The 23,466-nt window shown below is 53.4% G+C and overlaps 1 protein-coding gene across 6 annotated transcripts in view; it reads left to right on the plus strand.

The window, feature by feature from the left end:
* OSBP2 (oxysterol binding protein 2) overlaps positions 1-23,466 on the plus strand; it is a 354,387-nt gene that overhangs the window by 311,269 nt on the left and 19,652 nt on the right. The gene's annotated exons all lie outside the window — the stretch shown is intronic.

Here is a 23,466-nt window from a genome sequence, read left to right on the forward strand (position 1 = left end):
TTGCACATGGAGCTTTGCAGCTAAATTCTCCACAGATGTGTTGTCTCTGTCAACAGTTGTGCTTAATCTGTAGGCCCAAACGTGAACCGGTTTTGTGTTTCTGTTGTGGAGGGGAGTGCTCCTGAGTGTTCAGAACCTAACGTCAGGATACATTCAGTTAAATCTGGTTCGGAGCAATAGTTCCCATATGTAAAATGCGTGAGGCCCCCCACTGTATAAACCTGGCTGTGCCTCCGTCCTCTGCTCCCAGGGTCTGACAGGAGCTGCCATTTGCTCCCTTAGGAGCAGGCACAGGGCTGGTCACAGGGATCTGCAGGGGACAGAACCGGATACCCGGTGGAAGTCAAGGAGCAGGCTCATGCAGTGACACCCCCAGGAGGCTAAAGGGAGCCCAAAAGTTTCCCTGGCATCACCAGCTGGGCTTCCAAAGGCTGCCCAGCCGAGCTATTGGGCAGGTGGGTGGTGTTCAGTAATGCCCACAGAGTACATGGATGGTGCAGGGAGCAGGAGGATGGTGACTGATCATAGTGAAAGCCAGGGAGCGTTTGGGGGAAGGCCAGGAGTTCAGCTTTGGCCATGCAAAGCTTGAGTGAGCAGCGAGACACCCAAGAGTAACCCCAAGAGGGAGGTGTCAGCCAGGCAGGCCGGGAGGCGGAATTGGATGGAAGTGACTGGCTCAGCACACCTGATCTATCAGGCTAGAGATGGTAATTGGAGTGCGAGAGCACGAGGTCACCCAGGAAGAGGGTGTAAAGCGAGAAGAGGAGGGCAAGGTTGGGGCCCTGTGGGACCCCCAGAGCATGAGAGAGAGGAGAAGGACCTACCAGCAGAGATGCGGAAGCAGCAGGAGTGCGGGTGGGACACACTTTAATTGAAACTGAAAGAACACTCCTTGTGATGCCAAAATTGTCCCAAATGACAGAGGAAATGAAGAAAACAGCAAGGAGATGGTCATCCCGTGGAATCTTGGCGAGAAGGTCGCTGTCCCCCAGGCAAGGTGGGTCTCTGGTTTCTCTCCCTGAGGTGCCAGCCGTGCGGAGCCAAAGCCAGTCTTGTGAGTTCTGCTGTAATTGTCTGTGTGCGAGGATGGGCGGCGATCATGTGACTCTCACAAACGTGCATGGAGGATGTTGTCTTCCCAGACTGTGGCAGGAACGATGACTCGGTCACCGGTGGCCACTGTGGGAAGTGATGTTGATTCCAGTGGGGAGTAAAAACCATGGCAAGGAATGGCCTGAAACACTCCTTCCCCTCTGCATTCCTTCAGCATCAAGGGAGCGCTGCCCCAGAATGCTTAGGGGCTCCGTCGCCTAGTGGCTTCATGCTCCCACTGTGTAGCTCTCGCGCTCTGTATTCAATCCGAACTGGCTACAGGCCAGCAATAAAACAGGCCAGATAGGCTCATCTCTGCCGTGAGACCATCGGCCTTTGGGACGGGGTTTCATCTCATGTTTGAGCAGAATGGGAAATAGCAGTGAGGGCGAAACTCTGCTACAGCTGAACTGTTCGCATAAACTGCTGCCTTTTGAAATCTCACAGAGGCACGTTTAACAAGCTGGTTCCTCTCTGCTCCGAGTGTCTCTGCAGAGCTGGATGGGGCTCGGTAGTTTTCTTTGTCCTTGTCTTGGAATGAAAAGGTTTCATTGCATGGCCCTGACACAAATGAAGATCCTCGAGCTTCCCAGTGTATCCAAGGCTTGCCTGTCGAGCAGAAGGTCTTAATTAAAACCTGGTGAGCTTAATTAGTTGAGATCTATAAAGAAAATTGATTCGTGACAAGTGACTGTTCAATACTCTCAGCTGCTCCATCCCATCCTCCTGGTGGATAGATTTACAGGGCCATTTATTTTCTTTCCCCCATATGTAGACAGTGGTGTTGACATGGTGATTTATGTTATCCAGAAGGTTTATTTGTCATCTTGAAAAACAAGGTCCCATTGAGCAAGAGAACTGTTTGATCTTCGTCTAGATCAGCGTTTCTCGAATGCAGCCACCATGGTTGCATGTGGCCACCAGTGGATTTTTTTCTGCAGCCACAATAGCCTCCAAAGCATGGGCAGAGATTGGGGGGGGGGGGGGCAAAGCAGCGGCCCCTCCCTGCAGCACCCAGCTGTTACCAAGAGTAGCGAGATGCGCCACCTTGATGTTTGTGCTGGCACCGCCAGCAGGGATCGGTGCCCTGCACTGCACCACCTCGGAGCTCTGGGCAGCGCCTCTGGAGACGCACGGGGCCGGTGTCTGCGGTGCCGGAGTTGGATCTTGTCAGTGGAGGCGGCTGCAGCGTTTGATCACCGGGGCTCTCCCCTGGGGAGCCTGGAACTCTGCAGGTGGCCGGTGAGTTCTCGACCCCCTTCCCTGGAGCAGACTCTCAATGAAGGGCTGCAGGAGTCAGGAACAGAGAGACAGGGTTTGTCAGAGCAGCCACCAGCAGGAACCCCTGGTCTAGATTATGAAACCCTGAACAAAACACAAATATCTGCATGTAAAACACAGCCCATCCCCCTGCAAAGGCAGGACATGGCTCCCTGATTGACCTATCCGATATGACGCTGACCCTGGCAGTCTTCTGGAGCTAATGCTCTGGTATTAAACTCTTGCTTCTTTCTACACTAGAAATTTCCCTTAAGATTTAAACTGGTCTTGATGTCAAAATGTTTCTGAAATGCCTTTGCAATGCAGTGTGAGAAGCAGCCGGTCAGCGGCTGGCGCTGCATGGCAAAAGCATTGTGTGTTACATCAAGGGGAACAGTCTCGTACCCCTGTCTCCTTGAGGTACAGCCCTGTGGACTTGCCTGGTCTCACTTACAGCGGTGTCTCCAGTGGAGTTTGCTTGGAGTGAAATGATGTAAAGGGGAGAAGACTGGGGCTCGGGCTAGTCTGCCGGGATCTGAGCATTCGGGAAAGTGCAGGGTTAGCCACTGCTGTGTGGGGAGCAGATGGGAACAGGAGTGGAGGGCCAAGTGCATGCAAGTGGAGTGAAAATATTCCAGTGTATCCCCAAATCCTACAGTTAGAGCCCCTGTGAACCAGACTCCTCCATCTATTGCTAGGGTCTGCTGACTGGCCCTCCCCAGCTTACAAATAGCAAGGTCAGAGCCCAGCTGTTTGACATTGTCAGCTATGGGCAGCTTAATGTGCGTAGTGAAATGCAGCTTGGAAATGTGTAGCCTTTTGCTTCTGCATACCGCCTAGGTGGCCAAAGTGGCACAGGCGTGCCCCTGTACAGGAGACCTGCAGTTCCCACAGGGGTGGACTTGGCAGTGCGAAATGGGCAGGTGCAGACATCTTGTTTGACTGAATCTGGAGTTGAAATAACTTTGCTGTTGGTTGTGCCCATAATGAAGGGGCTCTTATAAAGCTGAGAACGGGGCTTGATTGGTTCTTGGGGCAGTTCTCCGTTCCCGCTTGGGGATGGTTACCGCGAAAGGCGAAGAGTCCATCTGCAGGAGACAATGTGCATGGATGGTGGATATAGGAGACCAGAGGGCAGGGGGAATGCTGAGAACCCTGTGGTGGTCTTTGCGTGATTGTTCACTCTTGGGGCACATGTGCCCCATGCACACAAGATCAGGTTCTTTTTGGGCCGCACCTGAGCCATAGGTGTCCTCAAGTCCCCCCCCCCCCGGGGGGGGGCAATAAAGGGCAGAGTGGGCTTGACTGCCCCTCAGGTCCTTCTTCCTGCCAGTGACAGCGAGATGGACCCCCTGTGGTGCCACCTGCCCCACTGGGCTGGGGAAGGTAGGTAGTAGTCAGATAGTTACTGCCTGTTTGCATAATGTAGGTCTCTCGGTGTTTCAGTGGGGCTAGCCCCACACCCAGTAGTGTCTAAATCTCCTGGGTCCAAACCTGCCCCTTGTGTGAAGCTTTAGTGCCCATTAACACCAGGCACTCCCTCTGCCTAGGAGCAGGACGTATCCCCGAGAGATGCTCCACGTGTCGCTCCGTCTCCAAGAGCACTCGGAAAGCTAGAGAAGCCAGCTGGAGTCGTGCCTCCTGGAGAGCTTAGTGCAGGCTTCCTTGGACACCGAGAGGAAGGGCAGAGCTACACCTCAGGCCTCCACTCAGTTTCTCCCCATGCACATCCTGGGGAGCTGAGATTTCCTCCCGGGCCACATCTACTAAGAGGCTCCACTCGCCCGCCACCATTCCAGCTTCGACTTACTCTGACGGGGCAGGAAGGCACATGCTGCAGGGATGAGCCCGGGCACAAGTCCCCTTCTCCAATGCCAGGCTGCTCACTCATCTTGGGCTCCACCTTCTGAGAGCAAAAGGCCTGGAAAGGCCTACTACCTGGGAGTCATGTTCCTGGCTACCCAGCATTTGAGTATCGGCTATCTTGCTATCGAGTGATTTCGCTGTGAGCCTAGTACTGGAGGCACCTCTTCTGAAGAGGGTGAAATCTAAGCCATCAGTTACTCAGCCAACAATACAGCTAGTCAAGGAGGTGTTTCTGGTACTGACCCCTTCCCTGGAGTCAAGGCATCTGAGTCGAATGGTCCATCCTTGGAGGGAATCTCCTTGTCCCGCATCCACACAGAGCCGGGGGACCTCTCCCACCCACTTGCTGTGGCTCTGGGAGGCAGAGATGCAGCCACTCCAAGCCTGTTTAGGGCTTTGAGTGAGAGCCAGGTTTTCCCATTGAGCTGATGCCAGTGCGGAGCGGAGAGTCCTGGTGTGACGGCCCGCACTGCTGTGTTCTGAGCTAGCAGAGCGTGCTCCACTCCAGATCACTTATTGCCACTGCAGATTATGTCCCCATCAGATAGGAAAGGGCGACCACAGCCAAGGAAAGTGACCATTATTGTGTGCCCAGTGACAATTGGAGGGCAAAGGCCCACATCCGCAGTGAGGCAGCCACTCATCCAGTGCTTCTCTTCATCATTCAGCATTGCCCCCTTCCTCCCTGGATGGAGCCTGAGCCAGCCACTTTTCACCCAGGACCCTATTCTGTGTAGCCCCTAGGACAGCAGGAAAACTGCACTCTGTGCTGCTTGAGAAGGAGCTGTACAGCTGGGGGTTCAGCATGCTGCTAAATGCTGTTGCCCAGAGCATCTTCTGATCCCTCCTGGCCACCTGCTGTGGAAGGAGCTGTGTGACAGGACCGAGCCCTGTTGGAACATGGAGAGCTTTTGAAGAAGAGGAGCAGGTGTCCATCCCAACCCTGGGAGAGTTCTTCCAGACGAAGGAACAAAGCTAGCTTTGTTCAGCTCCATCCACCCCCACCAGCTCCCAGGGAGAGGTCATCAGCCCCTTGCAATCCAGGATGTTGAGGGCCTCCAGTCGGTCTGAGATCATGGGTGTGGGTATTCAACCATGTCCTGAGATCATCCATCACTTAAACCAGCACCGTCTCCAGGCAAGATCCAGCTCCGTGGCCTGGTGGGAGGAGAATGAGATTCCGTAGGAAGCTGCTGGAGGTGACCGTAAACACCTTCTGGGTGCCCTTTCCCATGAAGGGGAGGCTGGGACTGAGCAGCGATTTGTGAGGCTGGTGTAGAAAGATGCTGATTTCAAGCGGCATTGCTGGGACCTGGCTAATGGGAGTTGGTGTAACACATGGGGCTGACGTCTCGTTGTCTCCTACTCATTGCAATGGAAACCCAGCCCGTGGGAAAACCCACGATTCCGGTTAAATGGCTGCTTGCGATTCCAAGGTCCAGTGATGCCAAGGCATTGTTTAGTCTAAGCGCTCCAAGATGTTTCACAGACTTTGCTGGAATCACCGAGTGGGTGGGGTGGGGAAGCGTAATCCCTTCTTATCTGAATTCAGTGGCAAAGTTCCTGTAAGGGAGGCAGTTAAGAGGAGAGGGGTCGGCTGATAGGACAGGGGAACCCTGGGTTTTCTGGCTTGCTTAGTGCTCAAGGCTTCACCCTGTCTCCAAGCTGCACGCTCACCTTCTGGATCTGCCACCCCATTTCCTATCCCACTGAAGCCGTTCTGGCTCCCTGGCTGGGCGGAATCGTTCAGCCATTGGAGATTGTGCACCTTGCTTGCAGCAGTTTCTCTAGGCTGGCCCATTTTGGTAGGGTTGTGCTGTAACCTCTCCCATACCTGTGGTTACAGGGGCAAGGTGCAGCAGAGCAGGCCAGCCTAGAGCACCACAAGCGTTGCTATAAGCTGGGCTTTGGGTCAGTCCGCATCACCAAGTCAACGACCACAGCTGGCCCTGCGTGGCCCAGCAGAGAGGCCAGGGAGCCCCTCCAGGGCAGAGCTGGGGAGCAGTGTGAGGCTGGATCCATGGACCAGGCTTAGGCTCCAGGGCTGCTCTGAGTCGCTTATCCTGCCATAGCATTGAAAGTGGTTTCACCCTCTCTTCACAAGCATGCAAACAGCTGTCAGCAGCAGGGCCGCTGGGCCTTGCTGAGGGCAGGAAGAGGAGGTGTTGGTGTGGAGAAGGCTGGTGCGTGTGGTAGGTGTTTGGAGACTTCAGAAGCCAGTGAAAGAAGTGTCTGCCCTGCCGGCTGCTTCTCACACAGCATCTCTTCAAGATCTAGGAAGCCCATCCCTGCCGCACCCTACTGATGTTAGGCTGCAAGGCCAGGATTTTCCCATAATGCACTCGAACATCCCAGAAAGGAAGTAGCTTGAAATGGCTTCAATGATGGGCTCATCAGGTGAAGAACAAATCAAATGGGGCATCTGCATAATTCTCATCAGAAACCTTCTGGTACATCCCAGATGCCACCCTCCAGCCAGGGTACAGGAACTGCAGAATGCTGGCATCCTCCAGGACTGGCTGGCTCTCCAGCATCTGCTCCGTGTAGGGGACCAGTAGGAAGCCCCAGTTCTGCTAGGGGCCGAGTGGACCAGTGAGTTAACCAGCCTGCCCACCAATGCTGGAGAGTGGACTTCAAAACTACCCCTCACAACGAGAATGAGCTTTGATAACTTGCAGCCTTTTCTCTTCAGAATATCTATTCTCATCACAACACCACCAACCCAGACCGACAGGGAGGGGCAGGGCTGCAGGTCGGGCTGAGGTTCATCAGAGAGCTGTGCCAGGAAGGCCTCGGGACTGGAACAGCAGGGAATGCTGTGCTGCAGGTCAGGACTGGCAGAGCTGTGTTGGGAAGTCAGCAATCAGCTGCTGATCCCCGTTGCTCACCTCCAGCCTCATGCACCAAATGTCTCTTCTATTAAAAATCCGCTCTGGAGGTGTTGCAAACCTCGCTCAGCCTTCCTTACGCTGGCATGGCTTAACAGGAACAAATCCCGTTGTGGCTGCGAGAGCAATACCTCCCTCACAGAGACGTGCATCACAACAACGCTCAGAGGAGCGGGTAGAAGAGAGGCTTTTGGGGCTCATTTAGACACTCTATGGGGCTCTACTTTACACCATGCATTCAGCAACAATCAGTCCCACAGATGTGACAAAGGTAGATTGTGCAGCAGGGGCCACAGTGCAGGTTTTGGGCACGGTCTGATGGATGTGGCTGGGAGTAAACAGCAAGCCAGCTTGGGTGTGCTGCAACAGCTTGTTTAATTCAGTGTTCTCCACCCGTTTGGTAATTTCCTTTAGTAATAAGCCATTGCCTGGTGGCTTGACTCTCTCGCCCCATTGGGACAGTCTTGCTAAGCAAAGGATGTACGAGACCCTGCTCTCAGCTGGGCTCCAGAGGTGTTCCCGTGATACAAATAACTAGCAATCCATAAACAGCTTGGGTAAAATCTGTGCAACTGGTGTGCATACACAAGGCCAGTTTGCCTGCAGAGAAACCAAGGGCTGTAGCCGTGGGGTGGCCTGGCCTGGCCTGAACAGACACAAAGGCTCTTGCTGAAGAGGTTGATCCAGCTGGAGGAAGGGTTGGCTTCCCCTCAAGCCAAAATGGACCGTTTGGGGTTTTGTTCCCTGTAACGTTTTTGCCGGGCTGTCACCTTTTGGGCATTTAAGCCAAAATTCTCTCCCTCAGGCACCTCACGTTAGACACCTAAATGCAGCCAGGGACGTCCTTACTCATACGCAAAGCACGCAGCTCCCTGGGGCACCAAATTTCCTGGCGCCCTGTGCAGCTGCGTGCTGCTCCAGCTCTTCCCTAGGGACCCCCCCCCGCCCCACCCCCACTCCCCTGAAGATTGCAGTCAGGCTCGAGCCCGCACTCACAGCGTGGTAAGTGAAGCGATCCAGCCCCAGCCTGCTCCGCTCCCCTGACTCCCAGCCACACAGCCTGTGAGTGCTGGGGGGTGGTTCCCCCCCTTCCCCCAAGCCTGGGAGCCAGGGGAGTGGAGCAGGCTGGGGCTGGGTCACTCCACTTACTGCAGGAAGTAGCCAGCCCCCCTCCCCCATGGAGGCCTGGGGTCCCCCACAGCCCCCCTACAGGGCTCCATAGGGCACCACAATAGCTAGGGATGGCCCTGAATGCAGCCATCTCAGCACCTGAACAGCTCACTTGCGCACCCTCCACTCTGAAAGTCCAGGCCCCAAGTGAGGTGCCTAAAGATGGATGGAGGTGTCTCACATTAGTCGCCAGGGGCCCTCCTCCTCTCAGGAAAGCCATAGGTCAGGGAAGAGCCCTTCCAAAGCTTTGCTGAAGCAAGCTGGGTGGATCTTCCTGGAAAACTGCTGAGCTCCTGTGAGATTGCTGCCAGGGACTGGCCTCTGTTTCCACTATGTATGGAGCAGCAGCATCTTCCGAGGGGGCCTGTGAATTGCTTAATGCTCCATGCATTATCGATCTTTAACTAAACAAAGCTACGTCTCCTACCCCAGAGTCGGCCCCCCGGCCAGACCTTCCTGGCAAAGACAAAGCACGTGGGTATGTGCCCCATGGCTCATCGTTCTCAGTACATGAAGCCATCCAAATAACACTGCTGCAAATTTGCCAGTGCTGCTTTCTATGCTCGGCATGTACGATAAGCTGCCCCTTGCTTGGTCCACTACCATCAGTGCAGCAGGTTGTGGGTTCGTGTCTGGCCCTGTACGTCCGTTAACCCTTTACTGCTCTGTGGTCATGGCCATCAAAGGGGCTTGTGTGTGGCCCTTTACAAGTGTGCCAGAGGTGTCCGAGTGGTGCTCAGGGGAGTTAATCTTTCCTTGAATTCAGTGGTATGTGACAGCAGACTCAGTATGCTAGGTGGTGCAGCTGGTACATTCCAGCCCTGGGAATACCCCAGCGTGTCTCCTAACAAAGCTCTTTGTATGGATCCCCACCGTGAGCTCTGAGCAGTGTCTGAACCTGGGACCTTCAGTGCCAAAGTACAGGCCTCTGGCACTCGAGCTAAAGGAATAACTCAATTAACTGGCAGCTGTAGTAGGCTGTTATACTCTCTGTGTACCAGCCATCTCCCTTTGGCTGGAGCCCTTGTGGTGAAAGCTCTGGCCTGGGATGGGATGCCAGCTGATTAGGGCCATCCAGCCTGCCCTTCTGCATTGTAGGTTGGCACATCAGCCTTCTCCACTCTTGGCCACTGTTGACAGTGCCCCGCCAACCAGTAAAGGGTGTGAGCAGGCTCCAGGCCACTTATTTAAAGCAGGGTCTTGTGCCCCACCCCCCGAGGCAGGTCACTGATTTCTAGCTGAGTGAATAGCCAGGAGTCAGTCCTGTGATGTTTGCCGCTCCTCCGCAGCCCAGTGACCACAAACGTCCCTGCCAGGGGCCGGGAGTGTCCAGGCAGCCCCTGCCTCCCATACACCACGCTGCTCAGACCCCCCCAGTTTAACTGATACCTGTGTTCTCCATCCCTGTTAAACTATGCTACTTTGGCCTGTCCCCCTTTAAGTAGTGCTGTGGTGAAGGGAGGGGATTGAGAAACACAATCCTCCTATGCCACAGTCCTCCTGGTCTCTGTGGGTAGTGTGGACTCATCTGCAGGCCAGTACCCAGCATGCCCTTTGACTCTTTCAGCTGGCAGAGCGCAGTATGAGGGCACATAATGAAGGGAGAGAAACTTCTGTCCGTGCCCACAGCCAGGATTGGATAGCGGGCTGCAGTGGATAGTGCCATCTTCCAAGGGGACTGTCACGAGCCTATTGCTTGGGATTTAACCCTAGTGTTTTGTGGGAATGATCCTGCAGTGGCCCCAGGGAGATGGACTGCAGCTCTCCACCAGCTGCAGCCTCTGGTCTCCTGTGCTGGGCAGACAGAACCTGGGGCTCTAGTCATGGGACTTTTCACTGTGGGGCACCGGTTACTGGAGCATTGCAAGTAAAGCAGTTAAATACCTTGACCTCAGACTAGAGTGCATACAGATCTGATTCTCTTCACTAGCTCTATGCCAGTCCCCCAGTGGCCTAGCTAGTGGGCACTTCATTGCACACGCTCCTGATCTGCTGGCCTCCGCTCTCTGAGCAGAGGGAGATTTGCATAATGATATGCACAAAGGAGAAGGAGCAAGCTAGCATGTGAAAACTGATCTAACCTTGCAAGTAAGTCCTGAGTGCAGGAGGTGACCCAGTGTAACCCTTGCAGCGCTGCCTGCACGGGAGTGCCAGGTACAGCTGGAATGCATCATTAAAACGGCACACCCCTGGGCTTCTCGTAATGCACTTCTGCACCTAGAGTCATTCTGTTGTTCCCGCCTGTGTGTCGTCCAGGGATCAAGCCGTTTGTTAATTTTGTGCAAGTGTGGGTGAGCTGAGAGGCAGCTGTTGAAAACACAGGCTTTCGGTTATTGTGTAGTTACTAGCTGTCTTGGCAGAAAACCTGCCTTGTGCAAAACCTCTGCAACAAACTGACCCACCGTTTACCTCAGCCATGCCTGGGAAATCATGGGAGGGGATCGCTTTGCTGTTGGTCCTTCACTAGCCTTGCTGTGTCCACTCCCCGGGACATGCAGGTATCTGGAACAGCCATGGCTCCTGCGGACTAACTTGCCAGGGGCTAAGCGGCACAGCGGGATCGTACACAAAGCCTTTCTCTTCTGAAGACTTTGTGTCAAGTTCCAGGGTGGGAGGGATAGCTCAGTGGTTTGAGCATTGGCCTGCTAAACCTAGGGTTGTGAGCTCAATCCCTGAGGGGGCCATTTAGGGATAGTAGCAGGCCCCTGTGCTTCGTGGTGAAATGTTTGTTTTCCTCTTAAAAAGGAGCTCTCCAGGGAACATGTGAAGGGCCCTAGCAGCAGGACTAGGCTGTCTCCATGCCCATTGTCTGAGATACTGTCCTGCATCTACACCTCTATTGCTGAGAGGTAATTCTCCCTCTGTCTCCCACTGTCACAGGGCAGTGCTGTTGCCCGTGTAGCAGGTGCCTCTTCCATGACCTTGAAAGTGATTGTCTTTCCCTGCAATGGGAAAAAACTCTGAGCAGCAACTGGCTGATTTAGGACGATAGGTCTGATAACATGCGACTGCTCTGTGCGAGGGGGGGCCTGAGTACCCCACACGCTGCGAAATGATAGCACAGCCGCATGGCACTCTCCCTATGAAAGGAGGCTTCTTCAAGGAACATTGTCAAATGAGACCTAAAATGTGACCGGCCGCTAGGTGCAGGTTAGACGTTAAGCCTGGTCTATACTAGGAAATTAGGTCAGTATAATTATGTCACTCAGGGATGTGGAAAAATCCACACCCTTGAGTGATGCAGTTAAACCGACCCAAACCCTGGTGTAGACAGAGCTAGGTCTATGGACGAATTCTCAGGGAGGTGGAGAACCTCACCCCTCGGCATAGGCTGCAGCATTTTAAGTGTAGACCAGCTCTTTGTCTGCAGAGGAATGTCCTCCAGCTTCCAAATATCCCTTCTTGGGTGGGGGAGGGGTGTTAATCTACATAAATTAAACAACTTGCATAATTTGGTGAACAAACTGACATTCATTTTCAGGCTGATGCTGCTGAGGTCCAAACCAGCCAGCAGAGGGAGCCCCAATTGAACACTCTTCCCTGATGCGCTGGTGTCCTAGATGCTGCCGGTTGGGAAGCGAAACCAGGCAGGGCTGTGTGGGCTCCAGCCTGGTTGGAATCCAGGGGATCCAGTCATTCTATCCATGGAAAAGGAGGAAAATGATAAAGGCAGAAATGTAATTTCCCAGCTTCTACAGGGGCTCTGGGGAATGAGCTCTGGGACGGGGCCTTGAACTGTGTCCTTTTCAGTCACTTCCCCAGATCATCTCTTAAAATGCTCCAGTTCTCCCTCCTCACCCCATCAGCATGCTGCTGCCTGTGCCCAGAGCATCCACCCTGATCCTCTTTGCCACACAACCTCCCTCTGCTCTGTCAGACCCCTCCTCCAAACCATCAGTCCCCTACACAATGACCCACCCTCCCTGCCAACCAGCCATGGGCAGCGGGTAATGGAGGCCAGGGGAGGCTAAGCCTCCCCAAACCTCTGCTAATGCTCCCTGAGACAGCCTTGGGCCACGTGATGAGTCTCAGAGCTCCTCTGGGGGGGCCCGGGCTTGGCCAGCAGGCTGGGGCTCAGAGCTCTTCCAGACTGCTCGGGGTACCAGCAGGCCGGCCAGGGTTCAGGGCTACTCCAGGCGCTGGCTGGGGTTTGAAGCTGTTGCCGGCAGGCTGGCTGGCAAGAGCGAGAGAGTGGAATGAGCAGAGTGAGGGTGGGGTCTCGGGTGCTAGAGGTGTGGTGGGGGGCTAGCCTCCCCGAATGGAGGGTGCATGACTGTGCCCAGGTCTCTGGGCTTCAGATTCTGTGCTTCCTGCCCGCGATCGTTCTCCATCAGCGGCGACCACCAGTGCCGTCTGCACTGCCTTGGGGAAGCTCGCGTCGCAGCGAGGTGCAGTATCTGCTCGTTGTTCCCCAGCCATAGTCGAGAAGGGCAGGAACGTTGTCTCTGCAAATACCCAGGCCGGGGAATGACCCTGTACATCGGCCTGATTCAGCAAGGAGTGCGCCTCCTGCTGCGAAGTGTGACTCTGCTGCGGGAGAATCCACCCCTGCAGACTCCACAATAGAGCCTTGTCAGGAAGCTAGGAAGCACTCTCATAAGCATGAGACTAAGTCTTCCACAAAGTGCGCTTCAAAGCCATTGGACTCAGTTGTAACAAGCCTACCAGCTCACCCCATGAGGACTTAGGACATCCTAAGTCCCAGATGCCCGACAAGAAAGCCCCTAAGCACTGGGCTCCATCAGGACCAGTCTGTGTTCCATCGGAAACATCATCCCAATCTCCTCCCAGCCTGGGATCTGTTAGCAACGATGAAATCTGATATCTGCCAACTTCAGATACCACCCTTCTCGCCGGCTGTGATGGCCGGACAAACAGAACCCTTCTCACACCGAGGAGAGCTGAATCCTTTGCTGCCTATAATGGGGCAGTTGCCCCACTTTGGCGGACAAAGGGTTAATAGCAGCCCTTGGAGGGGCTGTGCAGAACCCAGCCAATCAGAGAAGGCTTAGAAGCAGCCAGTCAGGGCCAGGCTGGGCCCTATATGAAGGCTGCAAAGCAGAGGAGACAGGAGTCTCTCCCTGACAAGCAATGGAGGAGGACTAGCTCCCAGGGATACCACCTGAGATAGAGCAGCACTGGGCAGGCTCAGGGGAGCAGAGGGAAAGCTCCAGCCTGATGCCTGCCAGGCTGAGGCCCCTGAACGGAAGGGCCGAGAAGGTGCAAGGGCCAAAGGGGAAGTGGCCCAGGGAGTGCAAGCAGTAGAGGGGAGAGAAGGAGGGCAGGACATAGCTGCTGCCAGAGGGTCCCTGGGCCAGGACCCAGAGTAGTGGGCAGGCCTGGGTTCCCCCCTGCCCCCTTACACTGCACCTGGCCTTGGAGGAGCGTGGCCCTATGCAGACTGTGGCTTGCCCTGAGGCCAGGGGCTAGACTCTGGGGCTGCAGTTGGCCACAAGGGCAGGTGCAGACTGAGGACTGCGGATACCCCCAGAAGGGGAGAGAACCAAGCGGGGCACAGCCGAAGACTGTGTCCAGAAAAGGACGCTGCAAGCCAGGGAGCAACACGGGTCCCAGACAGCACAGCACAGCAGAGCAGGCAGCGGGCGGGACACCACCCGCAGAGGGCGCTCCACGGCTAGGACAGAGCTAATTCCTGGAGCAACCAGCAGGAGGTGCCGCGGTGGTGAGTCTGAACCACATTATACTGCCCCACGGGACGTTTTCGCTCTCCCGGATCTGGAATCCCCTCCTCCATCAGGCCTGTCTGTTTCCAGGGAGATAATAGCACCTCTGAGAGACTTGACTGCTGGAAGGAGCTTATCACCCATCCCATACACAAAATACATCTACCCTCCAACGGCACCGATGGTCCTGCCACTGGAACCGGAACCAGCCTTTTGCTCATCGAGAGATTCTGAGCCATTTGATGAACCTCTCTTCCCTGATCCTGTTGTCGGTCCCAAGCGGGGCGGGGGCTTGGATACACTCAGTGAAGACACGCCAGGTGCATAAGTATAACCGGTTTTATTGCTAAAGTATAATAAGCCTCCCGGCCTTCACGCATTACTAAATACGTGCTTTCCAGCAACCAAGCAAGAATCCATGCATACACCCCTTCTGCTACGGAGAGTCCTGAACCCTCCTGCCTTGTTCTTGAGGGCTCGTAGCAGGCGGTGCTCTAGCGTGGGGAATTCCTGGACACCCAGAAGGCCAGGGTTCACAGGTGAGACTGTTTGTTTGTCTAAAGCAATTCTCATAGCTGCTTTTAATTATCCCCCCCTTCTAAGGGGGGGCATATTCACCCATAAGCAGGCTCTGGCAGGAAACACTGCTATTTCCTATTCCCACACTTTACAGTCTTAGGCCTTTCTTTTCTCTTCACTTGTTTATTCAGCCAAGCAGCTGCAAGCCAGCTCCCCCGGTCAAAGCCAGTTTACTACTAGCTCCCCCCAAACCATTCTGTAGCATCAACCCCAACACCTGTGTATCCACCACCACCCAAAAAACTCTCACAGACATGGGACCAACCTCCACCTCATCTAACGACGAGCTGCTGGCGCTCCACGCCATGGGGGGGGCGCCCCCGCAACCACATGTCAACCCCTCCTACTGGCTGTATTGGGGCCTTGGGACCAGTACCCCCCTGCAGAGTCAATTCGATCTGCTAGAGACACCCCTTGCCTCCCCTCTAAGGGGACACTCAGATCTGCCCCTGGATCCAACTGAGAAGGAGGAACATTACGGTCTGGATCTGGCGATTCTGCCGGAACCAGCAAGACTGCCATCGTCATCCCCTGAGGAACAAAATATATCTACATCTCCTCTGCCCCGGATGACTTCAGGCAGTTCCAGGACTTGCTCTGCAGAGTTGCTGGAGAGCTTCAGAATCCCCTCAAGGAGATCCAAGACTCTCAGCACAAACTCTGAGACATCCTGCATGCTTGCATACCCAACAGAATAGCTCTTTCTGTTCATGAAGCCATACTGGAGCCAGCTAGGACAGTTTGGCAGACCCTGCCACCTGAGCTCCTATCCCAAAAGAAGCATTATGATGTGCCAGCCAAGGGAACAGAAGTTTTGTTTTCTCACCTCACTCTCAATTCACTGGTGATTCATGCTACTTCTAAAGGGCTTTACATCAATATTCTGGAGTCGTGAGCCGTTCAGAAGGCATGCGAGTCCTCCTTCCATTCATCCACGCTCACCATGTCCTCATAATGTCAGACACCGTTATGACTGTCTTCTACGTCAGCAAGCAGCGGGGAGTGAGATCAGCCTCCCTGTGTGCAGAAGCAGTCAGCCTCTGGAATTGGCATATCAGCAATCAAATCACCCTGTCGGCAGCCTACCTTTCTGGGAAGCAGAATGTGCTTGCAGATTCCCTCAGCAGACGTTTCACAGTTGACTACAAGTGGGAGCTCTGTGATTCAGTACAGCGCAATATTTTCCCTCTATGGGGGACCCCAACCAGGGATCTGTTTATCTCTCAAGCAAACAGGAAATGCACCACGTGTAGCTCCAGAGGAGCCCTAGGTCACCACCCCCAGGGCAGCGCTTTGCCTCTTTCTTGGTTGGACCAGTTCAATTTTGGCTGCCCTCCACTACCACTCCTTCCATGAGTTCTACACAGAATCCAGCAGGACAGAATGCAGGTCATCCTGATTGCCCCCTTCTGGCCCCAACGGTTCTTTTTTCCCAACCTCCTACGCATGTCCTCCCGACCACAAGTCATCTTCCCAATATTACCTGGGCTCATGACTCTGTGGAATAGCAAGATCAAGCACCCTGATCGGTGTCTGCTCCACCTCAGGGCTTAGTGTTTGGATGGGCATCATCCTTAGAATGTTCATGCTCCACATCCATATGAAAAGGAGGACTTGTGGCACCTTAGAGACTAACCAATTTATTTGAGCATGAGCTTTCGTGAGCTACAGCTCACTTCATCGGATGCATACCGTGGAAACTGCAGCAGACTTTATATATACACAGAGAATATGAAACAATACCTCCTCCCATCCCACTGTCCTGCTGGTAATAGCTTATCTAAAGTGATCATCAGGTTAGGCCATTTCCAGCACAAATCCAGGTTTTCTCACCCTCCACCCCCCCACACAAATTCACTCTCCTGCTGGTGATAGCCCATCCAAAGTGACAACTCTTTACACAATGTGCATGATAATCAAGTTAGGCCATTTCCTGCACCAACCTGGATTTGTGCTGGAAATGGCCTAACCTGATGATCAATTTAGATAAGCTATTACCAGCAGGACAGTGGGATGGGAGGAGGTATTGTTTCATATTCTCTGTGTATATATAAAGTCTGCTGCAGTTTCCACGGTATGCATCTGATGAAGTGAGCTGTAGCTCACGAAAGCTCATGCTCAAATAAATTGGTTAGTCTCTAAGGTGCCACAAGTACTCCTTTTCTTTTTGCGAATACAGACTAACACGGCTGTTACTCTGAAACATCCATATGAGACATCCTCTTCAATAGTAGCAAGGACTCTACTAGAATATCTTACCTAGCCAAATGGAAACACATCTCTTCCTGGGCACAACAAAGAGGTGGTGTGATGGGTTCGGTCAGAGATCCCCTGGGGACTGTCAATTTCAGCACATCTGAGCCTATTTTCCCTGCCAGCTTGGGACTCCAGAACCCTGCCTTGTTGAGCCAGACATGCTAGCCTGTGTGCAACACAGGCCCAGGGTCTGAGCCACACCCCCAAAGCTGCAGACTTTACCCAAAAACAGCTCAGCAGGTTACCTGTCTCTAATACCCAGACACCCAGCTCCCAATGGGATCCAAACCCCAAATAAATCTGTTTTACTCTGTATAAAGCTTATACAGGGTAAATTCATAAATTGTTTGCCCTCTATATCACTGATAGAGAGAGATGCACAGCTGTTTGCTCCCCCAGGTATTAATCACTTACTCTGGGTTAATAAAATCACTTTTGTTTATTAATGAAGTATAAAAAGTAGGATTTAAGTGGTTTCAAGTAATAACAGACAGAACAAAGTAAGTCCTCCAAGCAGAATAAAGCAAAACCACATAAGTCTAAGCCTAATATATTAAGAAACTGATTACGTGTAATATCTCACTCTGAGATGTTCCAATAAGCTTCTTTCACAGACTAGACTCCTTCCTAGTCCGGGCCCAATCCTTTCCCCGGTACAGTCCTTGTTAGTTCCAGCAGACATCTCAGGTGGTAAGCAGGGTCTTTTTCATGACTGGCAGCCCCCTTTGTCCTGCTCCACCCCCTTTTTATAGCTTTGGCACAAGGTGGGAATCTTTTGTCTCTCTGGGTCCCCACCCCTCCTCCTAAATGCAAAAGTACCAAATTTAAGATGGATTTCATTATCAGGTGACATGATCACATGTCACTGTAAGACCCCTAGTCTCCATTCTCCGTGGGCTGGCCCACACATACACAGGAAGGCTTGCAAGTAAACAAACCATTTACAACCAATTGTCCTAGTCAATGGGAGCCATCAAGATTCTAAACCACCATTAATGGCCCACACTTTGCATAATTACAATAGGACCTCGGAGTTCTACTTCATATTTCTAGCTTCAGATACAAGAATGATACATGCATACAAATAGGAGGAATATATTCAGTAGTTCATAACCTTTGTTATGATACCTTACAAGAGACCTTTTGCATAAAGCATATTCCAGTTATATCATATTCACACTCATAAGCATTTTTCCATAAAACATGTGGAGTGCAACGTCACAAGGTGCTCCACCAGACTACAGCTATTCCTCTCCTTTTGGACTATATCTAATCTGTGACAACATCAACTCCTTGCGAGCCTATTTGGCAGGGATCAGCGCATACCATCCACCTTCTCAGAGCTACTCCGTCTTCACCCACCCCCTGACCAATAGATTCTGGAAAGGCCTAATCAGAACCTTCCCATTTACTCAAAAGCCTGCTCCCCAGTGGGAAACAAACCTTGTTCTCACAGCATTCAGAAGTTCTTTCCCCCCCCCCCCGCCCCTTTGAACCTATAGCTACTTGCTCCATGCCCCTCCTTTCCATGAAGGTTGCTTTCCTTGTAGACATCACCTCAGCAAGAAGGGTTGGAGAACTTGGAGCAGTGATGGCAGATTCTCCATACAGTATATTCTTTACATCGACACTCCAAATTCACCCCTAAAATAGTTTTAGAATTTCACTGTAACCAATTCATTCACTTACCTGTGTTCTCCCAGAACTGCACACTTCCACAGAGGAGCAAAAGACTCCACTCCCTCGATGTTTGGCAGGTCTTGGCTTTTTACCTGCAGAGAACAAAACCAGCAGGCAGGCAATCCCGGAGGCTGTTCATCGCTGTAGCAGAAAGGATCAGAGGGTGCACCATCTCCACCCAGAGACTCTCCAGATGCTGCTCTGGCAGCCTTCTAGTCTGCATTCAGCTATTGAACTCCCCACCCATTGGGGCAAGAGCTCATTCCACCAGAGGGCAAGCAACAGCTATGGCGTCTCTTCAGGAGGTGCCCTTCCTGGACATCTGCAAAGCAGCCCTGTGGGGCTCCCTTCACGCATTTGCAAGATGTTATGCCCTGTTGCAGGACTCTTCTGTCTCCTTTGGGACAGCGGTGCTCCACTCAGCTCTGCTGTCTACATCCTCCTCCTACTGAGGTACTGCTTGTCAGTCACCCACAGTGGAACACAGTAGGGACCATCAGTTGAAGAAGAGGATACTTGCCTGTAATTGGAGGTGCTTTGTGATGTGTGATCTGATTGGCAGCAGTGAAGGAACTGGAGAGGCGGTTGGTCTGCCCCGCCCTTTATCCCCTCAGTTGGTGGCTTGAGGTGAGCCAGGGTGCATGCACGGACCAACTTTCAAAGTTCTCCGGCTCCAGGTGCATGGCGCACATGCACAGCCCACAGCAGAACGCAGACAGAGACTGAACGTCTCAAAGAGCCTGTAGTGCAGGTAAGTAACTTCCTCTTCACTGTAACCTGAGTCCAGACTTGCCTATAGCAGCACCCCGAAGCAATTCAGGACTGGTCTCCTCCTTCACTGTGAACAGTGTCATGCTAGATCACCCTGGTCCAGGCAGGCTTCACAATGTACTGCTCTGCAGACAACCCCCAAACGGGAGGGGGTCCGAGGGGGACCTCGTACTGGATTTCATGTATTCTAAACTGTGAAGTTTCCGAGCTTTCTCTTGTGGATCCTCTTGGAAGAGAGAGATTTACCTTGGGCGAATTTCCCAGGGCAGTAGCACATCCAGGGTGAACAGGTGAAGGGAGTGCAGGTTCAGATGCATATTTTCACACAGTCAGTGCTATGAAATTCTCCTAGAAATGTATGTGCACTGCTTGCCCCCCGGACACAGTGAACAAAGTATTGATAATCTCCATGACTAAAATCCAGTTATCCAAATAGGATATTCTCTTGCCGGTTACAGAGGAATTGAAGGAGGAGATTTTGCTGTATTTCTCATTTGTAATCCAGTTGCTTAAGGGATTTGGGCTGTAATTGCATTGATACAAATAATCTCTTAACTCATTTAATGCAGCAGGTCTTTGGGCCCCCTGGCTGCAGTATGTTCCATCTGATGCACAGAGCTCACTGCGCTGGAAACAGTGCAGATTGGCTGCCTGAGCCCCAGACTGGGGGCTAATCTGAAGGGCACTGAGTTTCTCGAAGTGCTGCCCTGGCCCTGGGGTTCAGTGGGGAAGTGGATGGGTTTCGATCACTGTGCTGCAGAATTCCCTTGGTGGTAACTAATGAGGCAGAGCTTCACTGCGGGGACTCCAATGGAAGGAATGAAACTAGAGCAGAGGGAAGGTTGTACCATAGACAGGGCCTGAGACACGCTGTAGTTTTCTGACATCCCCCAGACAGTGATACAAGGAGCTGTGCCCGTGTTAGGCAGCCAGATGGCGACATTGCTTATTATTTAATTCTGAACGTCCTAATGCCCTCAGTTCTCAGCTCCCTGAGGGCACCTCCCGTCTGCACAGAAGGGGAGTGCAGCAGCACCAGGACCCCTGCTCAGCTTTGAGGTGCCACCAGTGACATGCTGCCCATCTTTGGTTGGGTGAGGACACACTACTACCCCTAAAGGTGAGGAGGAGGATGGCAGCTTCCTCCAGGCAAAAGCTAAGGACGGAGCTGAGATACTTGGCTAATGGCTGCTGGTGAGATCTCTGTTGCTTTGGTGCACTGGGGCATCAAGACAGAGTGGGATGTTAGGCTGAGAAAAGGGCTGATTATTAGAATACTGTCAGAGCAATAGGGGCCATTATATAGATGGGAAACTGAGGCCCAGAGAACTAAGTGGCAGAGCAGGGAGTTGAAGCTCGGTCTCCTGAGATGCAAGCTAGTGCCCAAACCCACGGGGCAATTCCTTCTCCCATCTCTTCCACCGGGGTGACTGTGCTGTCACCCCATAAGAGGAGAGGTCAGGGGGTGACTGTTCTGTTCCTTTGCCCCCGCAAGGAGTGTTAATTTCTGTCAGGAAACTGCCTTCATAAGTGGGAGGGGGTCTCCACGTCTGGCCTGTGTGTGCAGTGAGGGTCCGGTCCTCCTCCCTGCGAGGAACTGACCCACCCTTGGCTTTGGAAGCACAGAGGAAATCAGTGGCTGCCTGATAGTAAGGCAGAGCCATGAGAGGCGGCGGAGGGCGTGCGGGGGGTTCCTCCCCTGACGCCAAGGCAGGGTTGGTAATAACGTGCCTTTCGAGGGCCCTGTCCAGGCCTAGACTGTGTATCTCTTTCTTTCCCCTGGAAGGATTTAGGCAGTTCAGACAGTAACACTTGTGTGACTTGTCCTGCCGGGCTGAGGACTGGAGCCCTGTCTATCCATGGGAAGGGTACGGCCAGGGCGCCGCAGAGCCTGCTGACCCACAGTATGTTCCAGCCCTGCCCTGGAGGGAGACCACCTCTGGGGGGGAGGGAGGGGTCAGGAAGGGAGCTGAGTCTGAGCCAGTCGGTGCTTGGCCCCCTTGCGGATGGTGCTGGTGAGTAGGCTGAGCTGTGGTGGTGTCCCTGTGGCCTGGGTGCCTGCCTTCTAGGAGCTGGGCTGACGCCCACACCCTCTCCCATCTACTGGCTCCCTGCGAGGCGCCTAGGCTTGAACTGGGTTTGGCTGGGCCACCTTGCAGTGTGCTCTTGCTGCCTGTCCCCCTCCTCACCGGTGTGCAGGAAGGCTGAGCTGCCCCCTGCCTGCTGAGGGCTGCGGGTGGCTCCCTTCGGAGATAATTACACCTCAACATGGCGCAGCTGAGGCCCTTGTTCCAGGGAAGCACAAGGCCCTAGCTTCCTCCCTGGTCCCCATGCAGCTGGGAGGGAAGAGAGCAGACGTTGGGACCCAAACATGGATTCCCAGCTGGGAGCCGCTAGCACTGTCAGCCCCTGCAGCTTCTCTCCTAGTGTCCCGTTAAACCTCCCTGGGGCAGGTGCTCACCAGCTGCATTCTCCCCAATGCATCCACCCTGAAATCCCATCTCCTCCCCCAGACATGCTGGGGCCAGTTTCCACAGAGTGCGGCAGGGGCTGCAGCGCAAAGGCCGTCAAAGCAAGGTAGTGGGGTGGGTGGCGAGGCGAGAAGCTCTAGCTGAAGCGTACAGCTATGGCTGCAGATCTTCCCCGCAGGCCGTCCAGCTGCCCGCTGAGGGGAGTCCAGCAGGAGCCGGGCCTGCCTTCATCTCTGCCTGTCATTGCAGAGCCCTGTGTGGTTAGCAAGCTGCCTGCTGAGCAAGCAGCCCTTGGTCAGCATCCTCATTAGAGCCGGGAAGGGGAAAGCAGAGAGATTTTAATGAGGTTTCAAGAGGCTTCCACAAGCTAATAATAGCAGGTCCTTTTTGGGGCCCAACAGAGTGTGAGATGCCGAGACCCAGGACCCGATTCTGCCCTCGCTGTCACCGGGGTCAATAAGGAGGAGCTCCACTGACCATACCAGCAAGAGGAGACATGGATCCTACCTCGTAGTCCGGAAACAACCTGCCCAGGTCCTGGTGCCTCCTCAGATCCACCAAGCCAAGGCGGATGGATCTGGCCACATGGCGAGACTAAGGAACCTGAGGGGAGTGGAGCTGCCCCAAAGGGGGAGATTAGAGATTCTTCTGGGGAATAGCTTCATGGCAAGTTTAAATGGGAGGAGGATGGGTACCACTCCCAGTAACTTCTGCTCGAAGACTACCTGCGGTCTCCGCAGAACTAACCTTAGAGCTGATCCTGTTGAGCTATTGGCATCTTAACTGTGTCTGGGACAATATCCTCAAACAACTCAAAGCCTGGGATTTCTGTCCTCGGGATCATTCCAGAGTTCTCCGGAAGTGGCACTGAGGATTTGCTGATGTAAAACTCCGAAGGGGCCAGGGTCTGAAATCCAGGATACAATATTTAGCAAGGCTTAGGGTAACTGTGGGCAGCCAGGTGCTTATCAGTCCCAGCCTCGAGCAGGTGGAGATCTTGATATCAAGAAAACTGTCTGGAAATCTCCTCCTCTGGATTCAGTCCCTTCCAGTCGAACCCATCCAGGCTGCAGATAGATGGACAGCACGCTGACTCATACGCATACGTCTTCCTGTGCCTGGACTTAGCTCTGGAGTTATAAATGACCAGTTGTCTGTGTAGGCTCCTCCGGGGCTGGGTTAATGGGGTAGGTAATGCGGGTGGTGGGGTCTGTGTTTCTTGTCCCTGGGTGGTTGTTTTCTTTTGCTTCCCCCTGTTGGCATGAGAGGGGTCTGTTTCGTCCTGCCGTGCCCTGGCATTGTGGAGCTGGGTTGGGTTTCCTTACAGAGCTGGAGTTGGAGGGTGGTGTGTGTGTGGGGGGGGGTGGGGGTGTGGGGTGGGGGGCTTACACTTGCTAACCATATTTAAAACCAAGAACGGATCATTCAGGAGCAGGGGCTGAGGCCATGAGATTGAGCGTTTTGCTGTTGTCTCCTGGCACCGGTTCTTTACTTTGAAAGATGCTGGGTTGTTTTTATAGCTTCCAGGACTTGATAACAAGTGCTAGCAAGTCCTGGCAAGATCTCTCTGCTGCTGGCTTGGAGTGCTCATGTGCCAGCACAAGGAGTTGCCAAGGTAGATATACTGCTTGCAGTTGGAAAGGCTGCTGCCCCCGAAGGGGAACCTGCTCCTGCTCCAGTGTCCGTTGCTGTTGTGCTTGTTAGTCACAAAGATTAGTGAGCGTAAATGTCTTGTTGGCACAGTCAATA

The sequence above is a fragment of the Eretmochelys imbricata genome, chromosome 15, assembly GCF_965152235.1.
Source record: "Eretmochelys imbricata isolate rEreImb1 chromosome 15, rEreImb1.hap1, whole genome shotgun sequence".
In the NCBI taxonomy this organism is placed as follows: domain Eukaryota; kingdom Metazoa; phylum Chordata; order Testudines; family Cheloniidae; genus Eretmochelys; species Eretmochelys imbricata.